This window comes from Ursus maritimus, unplaced genomic scaffold (genome assembly GCF_017311325.1).
Source record: "Ursus maritimus isolate PB19 unplaced genomic scaffold, ASM1731132v1 scaffold_29, whole genome shotgun sequence".
Classification (NCBI taxonomy): Eukaryota; Metazoa; Chordata; class Mammalia; order Carnivora; family Ursidae; genus Ursus; species Ursus maritimus.
The window spans coordinates 13,605,172-13,616,221 of record NW_024425452.1 but is presented as its reverse complement, the minus strand read 5'-3'; the positions used below and the strand labels follow the sequence as shown (position 1 = coordinate 13,616,221).

At 35.9% G+C, this 11,050-nt stretch overlaps 1 long non-coding RNA gene across 1 annotated transcript; it reads right to left on the bottom strand.

Moving 5' to 3' along the window:
• Positions 1-2,140: 2,140 nt before the first annotated feature.
• Positions 2,141-6,036, bottom strand: LOC121105716. Its single transcript, XR_005838341.1, has 3 exons — positions 5,777-6,036; positions 3,430-4,467; positions 2,141-3,148 (listed from the first exon to the last, which is right to left on the bottom strand). It is a non-coding gene; the product is annotated as an uncharacterized LOC121105716 (long non-coding RNA).
• Between the last annotated feature and the right edge of the window lie 5,014 nt (positions 6,037-11,050).

The following is an 11,050-nucleotide window of genomic DNA, read 5'->3' as shown; positions in this document are numbered from 1 at the left end:
AAGGTTTGTGATTATCCTGAAGGACCAATAAAGGCGGGAGCAAAGAAGAGCAAAGGGTGTTTGTCTCTGAGTGTTGACCCCTTTGCCTTCTCCTCTCTTTGACGTTGTCGGTGCAGGGATTGCTGGCCATTCCTGGCACTAGTTGAAGATCTTAGCTGGAAAATATTGCTTTGTATCTGATTTTCCATCATTATCAATATTGAATTAACAAATTCATATTGCTCACAGAGCCTCGAGAGTTCTTTTTCTTTGTTTAAGAAGTGTCCATGATTCAGAAAATGTATCACAAAATTTACTCTTTCATTTTGGGGTACAGATATATACAAATAAAAATAGATAACCGAGCTCTCAGCCTTAGCGACATCTTCCTGGAAACCTTGGCACGGTGGCAGCCAAGTGGAGGAAGAAGTGGATGAGCAGGCTGAAGTGAGAAAGGATGAGGCAGAGGTCCAAGGAAACTGCTAGCTTGTGCACCCATGGAAGCCGTAGGAGCAGAACCCTGGAAAGCTGGAGGCCAGGGACGCTAGTACAAATTGGACCGCATGCCTACTTTCTAGAACCTGATTCAGTGGATTGCAAGGACCACCTTTGAGAGACCCACTTGGCTCACACCAAAACAATCCCTTTTGGTCCTTTGCCCTGGACGTGTGACTTTCGGGACTAATTCTGTTTTCATCTGTGGCTGAACTTAACACGTGTACAATACATCATTGCTTCTGCGGTCTTAGCTGAAGAAAAGATAGGTAATAGAAACCACTGCAGGAATTGAAAAGTTTCCATTTGATAATCTCACAGCCACACCAGTGGGTCTCTTTGTTCATAAGTGCAAACTTGTAACTAATTAATCAGAGTTCGAATCATTGAGAGAGTTGCAAACTAACAATAATTGACTTTGATAACTGGTGGAAAAATGGTCAACTTCCCGTTTGCCTGCAAGGGAGAGCTGTGTTTTAAGATATGAATACAAACCTAGAGTTAATCTTCCATAAAATTTAGGAAAGCCTGGAGTTCAAGAACTAGTGGACTTCCAGAAGCATATATGTTTTCGATGGATTTTCAGGTGTATCACTGTGGTCTTAGAAGTAAGGCTGCTGTTGACTGGCTGATTTCCAAGTTGACTGGAATGAGGCACTGGCTGATTGGCTGTTGTCTAGACTGGTCACTGACGAAGCTGCTGACTTCCACATGCATGGGGCTGTCATTCATCTGCTAACTTTCCAGAGTGAGACTGTTGTTGAGTGGCTGCTTTCAGAGCATGTGAACAGATTTGAAGTTATCTCCACATAATGGTGCTTACTTGTCACAACTTACAACTCTGGCCAAAACAGACTTTTTCTTTCTCTTCTATGAATAGAAAAAAAGTAAGTACTTTTAATTCTCAGCCCTCCCTGTTCATTTTCCCTTAGTTAAAACTGCAGGAGAAAGCATAAGGGATCGTTCAGATCTTTATTAGTGAGTGAAGGTATGGCTTCAGCTAATGTTGGCACTTAATTTATTTAAGCACCAGTTACTGTGGCAGAAAAAATAGGTCTGACATATTTTCGTAGTTTTTTGACCAAAGCTAAAGGACATTTAAAGTATCCTATCGAAGTTACTCCAGGACACAGAGCAAAATCATTAAACACAAGGCATATTCTGTGCATACGGGACACCTGGCAACCATAATGACAGTAGGTAACAGACCCTTCTCCTGCAAAAGCGGGGTTTTGTTTTTGTTTTGGGGTGGTGTTTGTTTTTAGCTCTTAATTTGAACACATCCAGTGATGAGGACCTTACATATCCCGAATGTGTGCAGTTTAGTTGACCATGCTCTTCTTGTCAGAAACCGACCCTTTAGTACACTGCACCTTTGTCTTCACCCACTGATCCAAATCCTAGTCTTTGTAATCATGCAGAACCAGTCTAATCCTTTTTCCACAATGGATTTCCTCAAACATTTTCTTGTAGTCATCATACCCCTTTCTGAGTTTAGTCTTATTAAGGTGAAATACCCAGATACTAACTTCCATTTCTTTGCCTTACAAGGCTAAGTCTGTAAAAAAAAGAAAAGAAAAGAAAAGAAAAGAAAAGAAAAGCTTAGTTTAAAATGATTTATTTTTGTGAAGCTGTGCTGGCCGTAATGATTAACATTTCTATTTTCTGTACTTACAAACTGTCCTCTTTATAATTTCAACTAGCATCTCACCCAGAATTAATATTTTAAGCTCTTTCTTTTGAAAATAATTATTTCATTTTACCATTGTCATTGGTAGTTCCTTTATGCCATTTCTCAAGATAATGGAATAAGTGCAGGGGTTTTTTAATATTTAATTTTTTTTTTTTTTTTTAATTTCCATAGACTCCAGACATGTAATTTTCTGGGCCATGAGCCCTGAGCTCTTACAACTTCTTCCTTTAACAACTTCTTAATGTATCTTGTATTTCAGTTCCCTCTTAACAACTTCTGTATCCTTTTCAATGGCAGCTTTGAAAATCTGGGATTAATTCTTACATAAGTACTGTTTTGTTATGGAAGAAACTATGTCTTCATAGATAGAAAGAGGCTGTAAATCATATTTAAACATTTATTTTAATATGCCTTTAGTGTTCTTGTGATGAAAGGGAAAGTCTTATAGAGGCATTATATTTTGAACTTTATAAAAGTATGTATAATTACATTTTTTTTAGAATTTCTTTATTAAAGTATTATTAACTTTATTGACATGGTGTTTGTAATGAAAGCCAAAAGTAAAAATATTTATGTTAGGTTCCAAAGAAGATCTTACCTTATTCATAACATCTAAATGCTGTAACTTGACCTTGAGATAAAACCCAAATGAAACGTGGAAAAGCAAATGATACCCACATTTTGTTGTTGATCAAGAATCATTGCATTTCACACATAACATTTTACTTTTTTATACATGACATGTTATTTTAATATATTTTTCATTTAGCTGATAGTATATAATTTAAATATTTTTCCGTGTTGATAAGCCAACAACTGCCTTTAGTTACAAGCGAAGTGTATTTTAGTATTTGTCATTGATTTTCCATATCTATGTAGTAAATAGAATTGTCGTAGCTGTTTTAAATGTGAAATGTTCAGCCTGGCAGAGAGTAGCTTTAAAAATCAGCGTCTGGTGATATAAACTTCAGGAACTAATTCCTAATAACAAATTTGAAAGAAAAAATTAATATGCATGTGATTTAAATACATAGTGAAATGTACTTGAGATTTTACAGTGCAAATCTATGAAATTCCTGAACTTTCCCTGTTTTTTCATACTTTTGCTAGAGATATTTTGAGTTATATCTAAGTTTTCTGAACTCATGCTTTTAAATAAAAATTGCACATAAGTTCTCAATATATATTCTAGTTACTATTGCTGTGTAACAAACCACCTCCAACTTAAGAGTTATAAGCAGCAACCGTTTTATTACACTCACTGATTCTGTGGATCAGGCACAGAGGACAAATAGTCCTGGCTCTGCCATGTCGGGAGCCTTAGCTGGGAAGACTCAGCAGTGGCTGTGGCCTTGAACAGCTGGAGCTGGAGAATTTACTTCCAAGATGGCTTCTTTTCTCACATTCTGGCATCTGGGCTGGATCTGTTGATTGGATCACCTACACATGACCTCTTCATGTGATATGGATTCCTCAGAGCCTGGTGGCTGGGTTCTGAAAGAATATGTCCCAAGAGATGCTTCCAAAGAGTGAGTGATAGAAACAAATGAGTGATAGAGTAAAAGCTACATGGCCTTTTCTGACCGAATCTCAGAAGTCACAATATTTCTCTTCCGTTGGGTTCTGTCGGTTAAAAAAATAGTCAGGTAAGGTTGGCTCTGAGTCGAGAGGACATAGACACCACCTCTCAGAGTAGGGTTATCAAAGAACTTTTGGACAGATCTTAAAACTTAAAACCACTGTTTTAAGCATGTTCATTTTTTAAAGATTTTTTAAGATTTTGAAATATCCGATATTATCTTTGTCACAAACAATTCCTAAGTTGACACCCAATGATTCCCGCCTCCTGGGGTTTACATCTTTAAAATGTAATACTCTTTTTGTGAATGTGGGCAGAATCTGTGAACTTGCTTTTGACTGATAAAATAAGGTGATGGAATGTCATTCTTGCAATTATATTATCACATGAGGTGCTGTCTTAGCTGACTGGAACTAGATATTCTCCTGTGGGTTCAATGAAGGATGCAGCCATGTTGGAGAAGTGCCCACATGGCAAGGAACTATGAGTGGTCTCTAGAACCTGAGAGCAGTCTCCGGCTTGCAGCCAGCAAAAAGTTAGGACTTACAATAATATGGTCTCAGAGAAATGGATTCTGCCAACAACTCAGATGAACTTGGGGGTGAATTCTTCCCCAGCTCAGCTTTCTGTTGAGAATATAGTCCATCTACCTTGATTGCAGGCTTGTGAGATCCTGAGGAAAGGACGCTGTTAAATTATGCCCAGATTCTTTTGCATGGAGCTGTGAGATAATAGTAGAGAAAAAAAAAATTAAGTAGCTTAATTGCTTTAAGCGGCTTAGTTTGTGGTAATTTGTTACACAGTGACAAAACACCAATACACTCTTATTGTAGGTTCCCACATGTGCTGTGGTTTTAATCATATAGAGTGACCACATGATTTTATTGTCCAAACTGAGACTCTTTTAAAAATGCTCTAAAGTAAAATGAAATTATGTAAATTCTGAAATATTTATTTATTAACAATATATTGGTACACCTATAAAATAGCTCTGCAAATACTTTGAAATTTCTGGAGTTAAGAAGAAGTTTGGAAAATGGACAGGAGATGAGACTGGAAAGATAACTAAGAGTCTCCTCAAGTTGTTCACAAAGGCCCTAATATTCTAAAATTGGATCAAAGATAATCAGTGAAGATAGAATATTATACCATTAAGCAATGGTATTTTTGTCAACATCCATTCTTCACAAAAGACTGTAGTTCAACGATATATTTCCTAATATGTATAAATTTTCACATCCAGATCTTCAATTTTGGTTAGTAGAATATTTCCCCAGTTTGGCTACATTCATGAATTATTTTTGCATCACAGCCAATCCCAAGTACATTTTTTTTTCTTTATAGGTTTTTTTTTTAGTAGGAATGTTGCTTTTATTATATTGGTATGTTACACCAGAGTTTTCATTTGTATTATCACAATCATGACAAAAATTATCTTCCATGTTAAACTTTTAACTGAGCTTATAATAGCATTCACAGTGAAGTCAGATCTTTTACCTTGGTGGAATACATTTCAACAGCTTTATTTTTTTTTTAAGATTTTATTTATTAATTTGACAGAGAGAGACATCCAGCGCGAGAGGGAACATAAGCAGGAGGAGTGGGAGAGGAAGAAGCAGGCTCCTAGCGGAGGAGCCTGATGTGGGGCTCGATCCCAGAATGCTGGGATCACGCCCTGAGCCAAAGGCAGACGCTTAAGGACTGCACCACCCAGGCGCCCCTCAACAGCTTTATTTTGATACCATGAATCAGATGGGAAACCAAGCTTTTTGGTAATTAGCTAAGCTACTTTTCTATTGAAATTTCTGAACACAATATAATAAACAGGTATTACTTACAAGTTCTCTTTTTCATGGGGTGAATATATTATCAGCCCTATCTCTGCTATTCACATGTACACACACACACACACACACACACACAAATACACAAAAACAAAACCCCCCAAGTCTTAGAAAGTAAATAGGAAGATTAACTTAGAATAGTTACTTAACTAAATGAAAAGTCATGCTTTATAGATTAATACATACCCCACCTCTGCCTGTTCATGTGTTTAGATGCTGTCTTTGGGTGCAGTCTTCTTAAAATGCTGATGCTTCTGTTGTAGATTTGTCTTTTAATTTTAATGAGATCAGTACAACTCCCAGGGTAGATAGTAAATACCGAAACACCTTTTGTTCAAATTACAAGCGTATCATCAACTTTCTTGAGAAATGGAAATTCAGAACTTATTACTCTAAACACACATTTCTGTTTTCTCATGAGATTGCTATCAAAAGATTTTATTACAAAATAAAAAGTACTAGTATAAGTAAAAATCCAATGAACACTTGTTGACTTATGTTGTACAATTTTTAAAAACTCCCAGAGTATCCAGAGCGTTTGCTACTATCTATACTCTGTAGCAGGACTACTTAGCCTCTATTCATGTATATTTAGCTTATGATTTTCAGTATTTCCCTCTGGCCCACAGGATTGGTATTCTGTCAGCCTCAGATATCTCACAAGACTAGGAAGGGGTCACGGAAGAACTAGCCAGCTGGTAAGACTAGGGGACCAGCAGGGGCTGATGGGTAGATTTCCTTTCTGACCATCACCACCCAAGATCACGTGGAACTGGCTCTCCCTAGCTGCTTCTCACAAAGCACATTTTATTTGATCAGCTGGTACCCTGCATGCTGTCCTTGAAAAGGAGATAGTAGTTTTATGTTGCATCTGGAAAAGATAAAATAAGTCTTGTTGCTGGTCCTCTTACAGATTTAACCACGTGTTAAGGTGAGAACTCCATTCTCAGAACAAATGTCTCACACTCTGCAAGATGAGATTATGGCAGAAGCTAGAGGTCGACATAACCCATCCTGGCTTGTTCTAATACAATTATTCAATAAAATTCTGTGTTAAATATGAGAAATTCAGGATATTCGAAATAGTATAGGATACCAGGACAAGTATAATAGGGGACTGACCCAAGCAACCTGGAAAGTCTGTCTCACTGACAGGTGATGTGAAAGACAGAGAGGACCCAGATATTTGAGGTAATGAGAGGGGAAGAAAGAAAAGAAATTAACTGTCTATGTAATAATTCAAAAGCATTTTTATAATTATGAATTCATTTCTTCCTAAGATGAATTTCTTACCCTGTGCTGCCAAGAATTTTTTATAGATGGTACAGTTTTTAAGAGACCAAGTTTGTTTTTCTTACTATGTCAGTATAAGATAGATGTTCTAATTTAATTACTCTATCTACTAAAATGATGACTAATATAATATGTGATGATAATCCCCTCACTTTAGGAAGGTAGTATACATAAGTGGTTCCACTATAGCTTTGGTGCCAAACTGTGTGGTTTTATAAGCCAACTTTGGTCAAGTTCTTTAATGTCTCTATGATTCTAATTCTTTGCTTCCATAATGGGAATATTAAAGATACCTACATAAAGGGGTTGTTATGAGGATTAAATGAGCTAACATATGAAGAACTGTTAATATAGTGTGTGGCACATAGAAATCAGTCAATAAATGCAAGTTAAGTTAAGGTTGTTATTATTGCAATCAACTTTCCTAGAAGCTTAGAAGGAGATAATACTTATCATGGATTTAATATTATATAAATTAACCATGCTTGATTTGATATAAAACTTTGATTATTAGACTATACTCCTTACAACATTTTATAGTCAGCATGAAACAAAACAAGGTTTTAGATCAAGAGATATTCTATTTTTTAAAGACACGGTACTTACAAAGGCAAAATCTTTATAAATTATACTGTATGATAGTTTTTATTTTGTGTGAAAATATCACTTCTGCCACATACAGTTAAGAGAGGTGGCAAAATAAATCTAAGTATTGCTGGCTATTATTTATAAGAAGATAATATTTGAATGCTAAGAGATATAGGATTTATAAACTAATTTTAATGATTTTGTTTTGAACTAACAATACTAGAAATATATAGATCCTCTTAATATTTGAGTGATTATAAAGTAAAATAACATGTAGGCAGCTTTATGATATTTAGGGGTCTCATACTCATAACTATGGTTCTGTCAGGATGTGATCCCAGGAATCTAATTCCTTGGACTGAGCTTTAAATCTCTGCCTGGGAAATCTGGTCTTTGATGGAATTTCAACAACTCAGTGAACAGGACTAAGGGAATAAGGGAACCTACTTATCGGGAGAGGTTTTACATTTGTAGGAAGTCTGTTTTCCATGGGTTAAATGTTTGAAATCGTGGGAAAAAAATGTAAACCTAAAATTGTCCATGTTTTTGATGGATTCCATTCTTGCTTAGTGTGATTTCAGCAAAGCAGCTCTAGCCTGCTGATAAAAAATGTAGGCTCCGAAGTCAGACCCCTTGGATTTGAATTCCAGCTGTCTCACTAACTAGCCATGTGATGTTATATGACTTAGTTAATTTCTCTGTGCTCACATTGTCTCATCTGTAAAGTAAGAATCATAGAACCTTTCTCATCAATTAGATAATGTGTACTTAAAGTACTTAGCATAGTTCCTGTCACGTGGTTAAGTCATTGCCATCATCATTTATACCAGTGATTCTCAACCAGTGGTGGTTTTGCCTTCCAGGGGACATTTGGTGGTGCCTGGAGATAATTTTGGTTGTCATAAATTAGGAGAGGCTACTAGCGTCTAGCAGGTTAGAGTGCAGGATTCTACTAAAATTCCTACAATGCACAGGACAGCCTCCACACACAGAATTAGCAGGCCCAAAATAACAATAGTGCTGAGGTTGAGAAACACTGATTTAACTTATTCTGTTGTTGGAGATGAAGTTTAAAGGCCAACAAACATTTTCAAAATGTTGTAAATAACGCTGATTAATCCCAACATTAACTCTGTATTTTCTAAGCTTCTGTTAAGCAAACTGTGAGTTACCAAGAATGAGAAATCTCTATTGATATGTAAGTATGGGGTGGGAAAAGTTTCTGAAAGAATAATAAAATATATAAGGCAACAAGTGTGTTCCTACAACATAGAGTAAGACGGTAAAACAGAAGACGGACGCTGGAGGAAAACCAATGGGAGCGGGGACTGAGCAGGAAGAAGGGAATGTCAAGAACCTGATGTTAAGGCTCCTGTTCCCCTTCCCACTCCTGCCTTGGGCTCTGGTGGGTTTATAACTTTTTAGTTAATTTCAAACTTTAAAGGAGTGAGTGAAAAGTTATCCAAACATCATGTATGAGTTTTTGAAAGCTGTAAAAATTAATACTGCATTACACAATAACTATAGATTATTGCCTTAAAAATTCACATATTTCATATTGAGGCATTTCCATTTGTGAAGTTAGTGGAGATTTGAGGCTGGAAAAATGCAGGGCATTGAGTAATGCCACTTATTAATGTATTCTTATGACTTTCTGCCCTTATAATTTTTAACTAAAATGTTCTTGGAGTGATGGCATTCTAGTTAGAAAGGGACTCCATTTTCCAATCAGTCGTGAATTCTCTAGAGAATTGTACTTCCAAGAGAACCCTGGGAAACTGTTGGCATGGCAACTACTTTTTCCATGATGGAAAAACTTCCTTAAGTGGTTAAGAGTAGAACTTCATTAGTTCAGGAAAAAAAATACTGTATGATATGTGGGGAAATACACTAATGAGTATTCCAGGTGACAGAGAAGGAAAAAATGAAAAAAGTCATCAGGAATTTAAAAATCACAATTTCTTTGGATAGATGTTTTGATAAATTTATAGCATGGACATAAGTTCATGGCTTAAATACCTTCTACAAAGAGAAATACCCCCAAGCCACCACCACATGTGATTATCAAGATGAAGTATCCCTCTGCCAATTTCTTGAGGACCTAGACCTTAGTCTTAAACCCTCAATTAAGACGGAGAATGTATAGATGCTGAAGTTATGAAGAGAGTTCTGTAACTTTATGTTAACCCTATGGAAAGTACTCTTAATATCATCAAGCCTGAGAAGGTCCTTGAATTTCATACTTAAGACAAGATTGGTTCCTCCATACATTGTGGAAATCTCATAGAATTCAGAATTAGAAGACTGAGCTCTAAAGGAAACATTATAACCTCTCTGAACAAAGGTTTCCTTTTCCAGAAAGTGTTATGATGAACAAATGACTGTGTGTATGAATAATATCTGTTTATCATTTATTCTTGAAAACCATGACATGAAAAAGGTAAAGCAAAGGGTTTGAGAGACACAAATTTAAACCCACTTCTTATACTTCTTTTGATTTTGCTATAGTTGTTCAAGATCTCTGAGCCTCCGTTTCTGCAGCAGTTAAATGGAGATGAGAATTCATACACATAGTTAAAATACCCAGTGGAGTGCTTCATAGGTCTTGTCACTTAATAAATACAACCTTTCCTCTCCTGTTCATGAGAACAGGTATGACACACTTTAAAAAATCTAAAGCTGTATGTAACAGTCTGACTTGCAAAATAATACTTTAAAATTAGTCTCTTTAGCACCTCCCGTGGATTTATGTGTTTATGTTCATTTGTGGCAAAACTGAAGAGGATCATTGTATCTATAATTTCTACCATGAAATAATCATGAACATAAAAATATCATTAGATAGGTGCTTTTATGAAGATTTTTATTTGAAGTTATTTCCATGTCTTGATTGTTCTTGCTAGTAAAGTAGCCCGTTATCAACTGATCTTTCTTGCTCCATCCTGCTGCCTTCATCAAGATGGGCTTGGTCTGTCCAGTCCTATCAGTGTGCCCTCCTTCCTGGTGCCTTCTCTTATGTTCCTTATTGAACATGGGATGCGCTCTTCTACAATGCTTCTCAACTTATATTACTTGGCCCTTATCAACAGACTTTGTAGATATTTGAGTGGCATATTTCACTAGAAAATTAGAAGTCTCTTTGTGTTAAAGATTGCTTGTTCATCATTACTCCCCATACAGTAGTATAGTGCCCTATACTTATGCAATTAAATACTCAATGCACATTTAATGAACATGCAAATTATGCTATAATGCTTTTTTAATCTAGATTCTAGAACTGTGGCATTTAATGTCTTACATTCATCTAATTAAAATGCATCTGCTACTATATATTAGATATTATATATGTACACATTTTAATTTTTGTTTTTTTGGATGTCACCGTTAGAATGGGAGACCCTTAAAGCCAAGAGGGTGTGTCTTTCATGTTTGTTCATATTTATTTTCCCATTAACTAGTGAGCATCAAAAAGATCTCTTTAGTGAATTAAACTAATGTTCTATAGAAGTCATTAAATTTGGGCTTTATAGATTCCCTCCAACTAGGGCAATATCATATATATATATATATATATATATA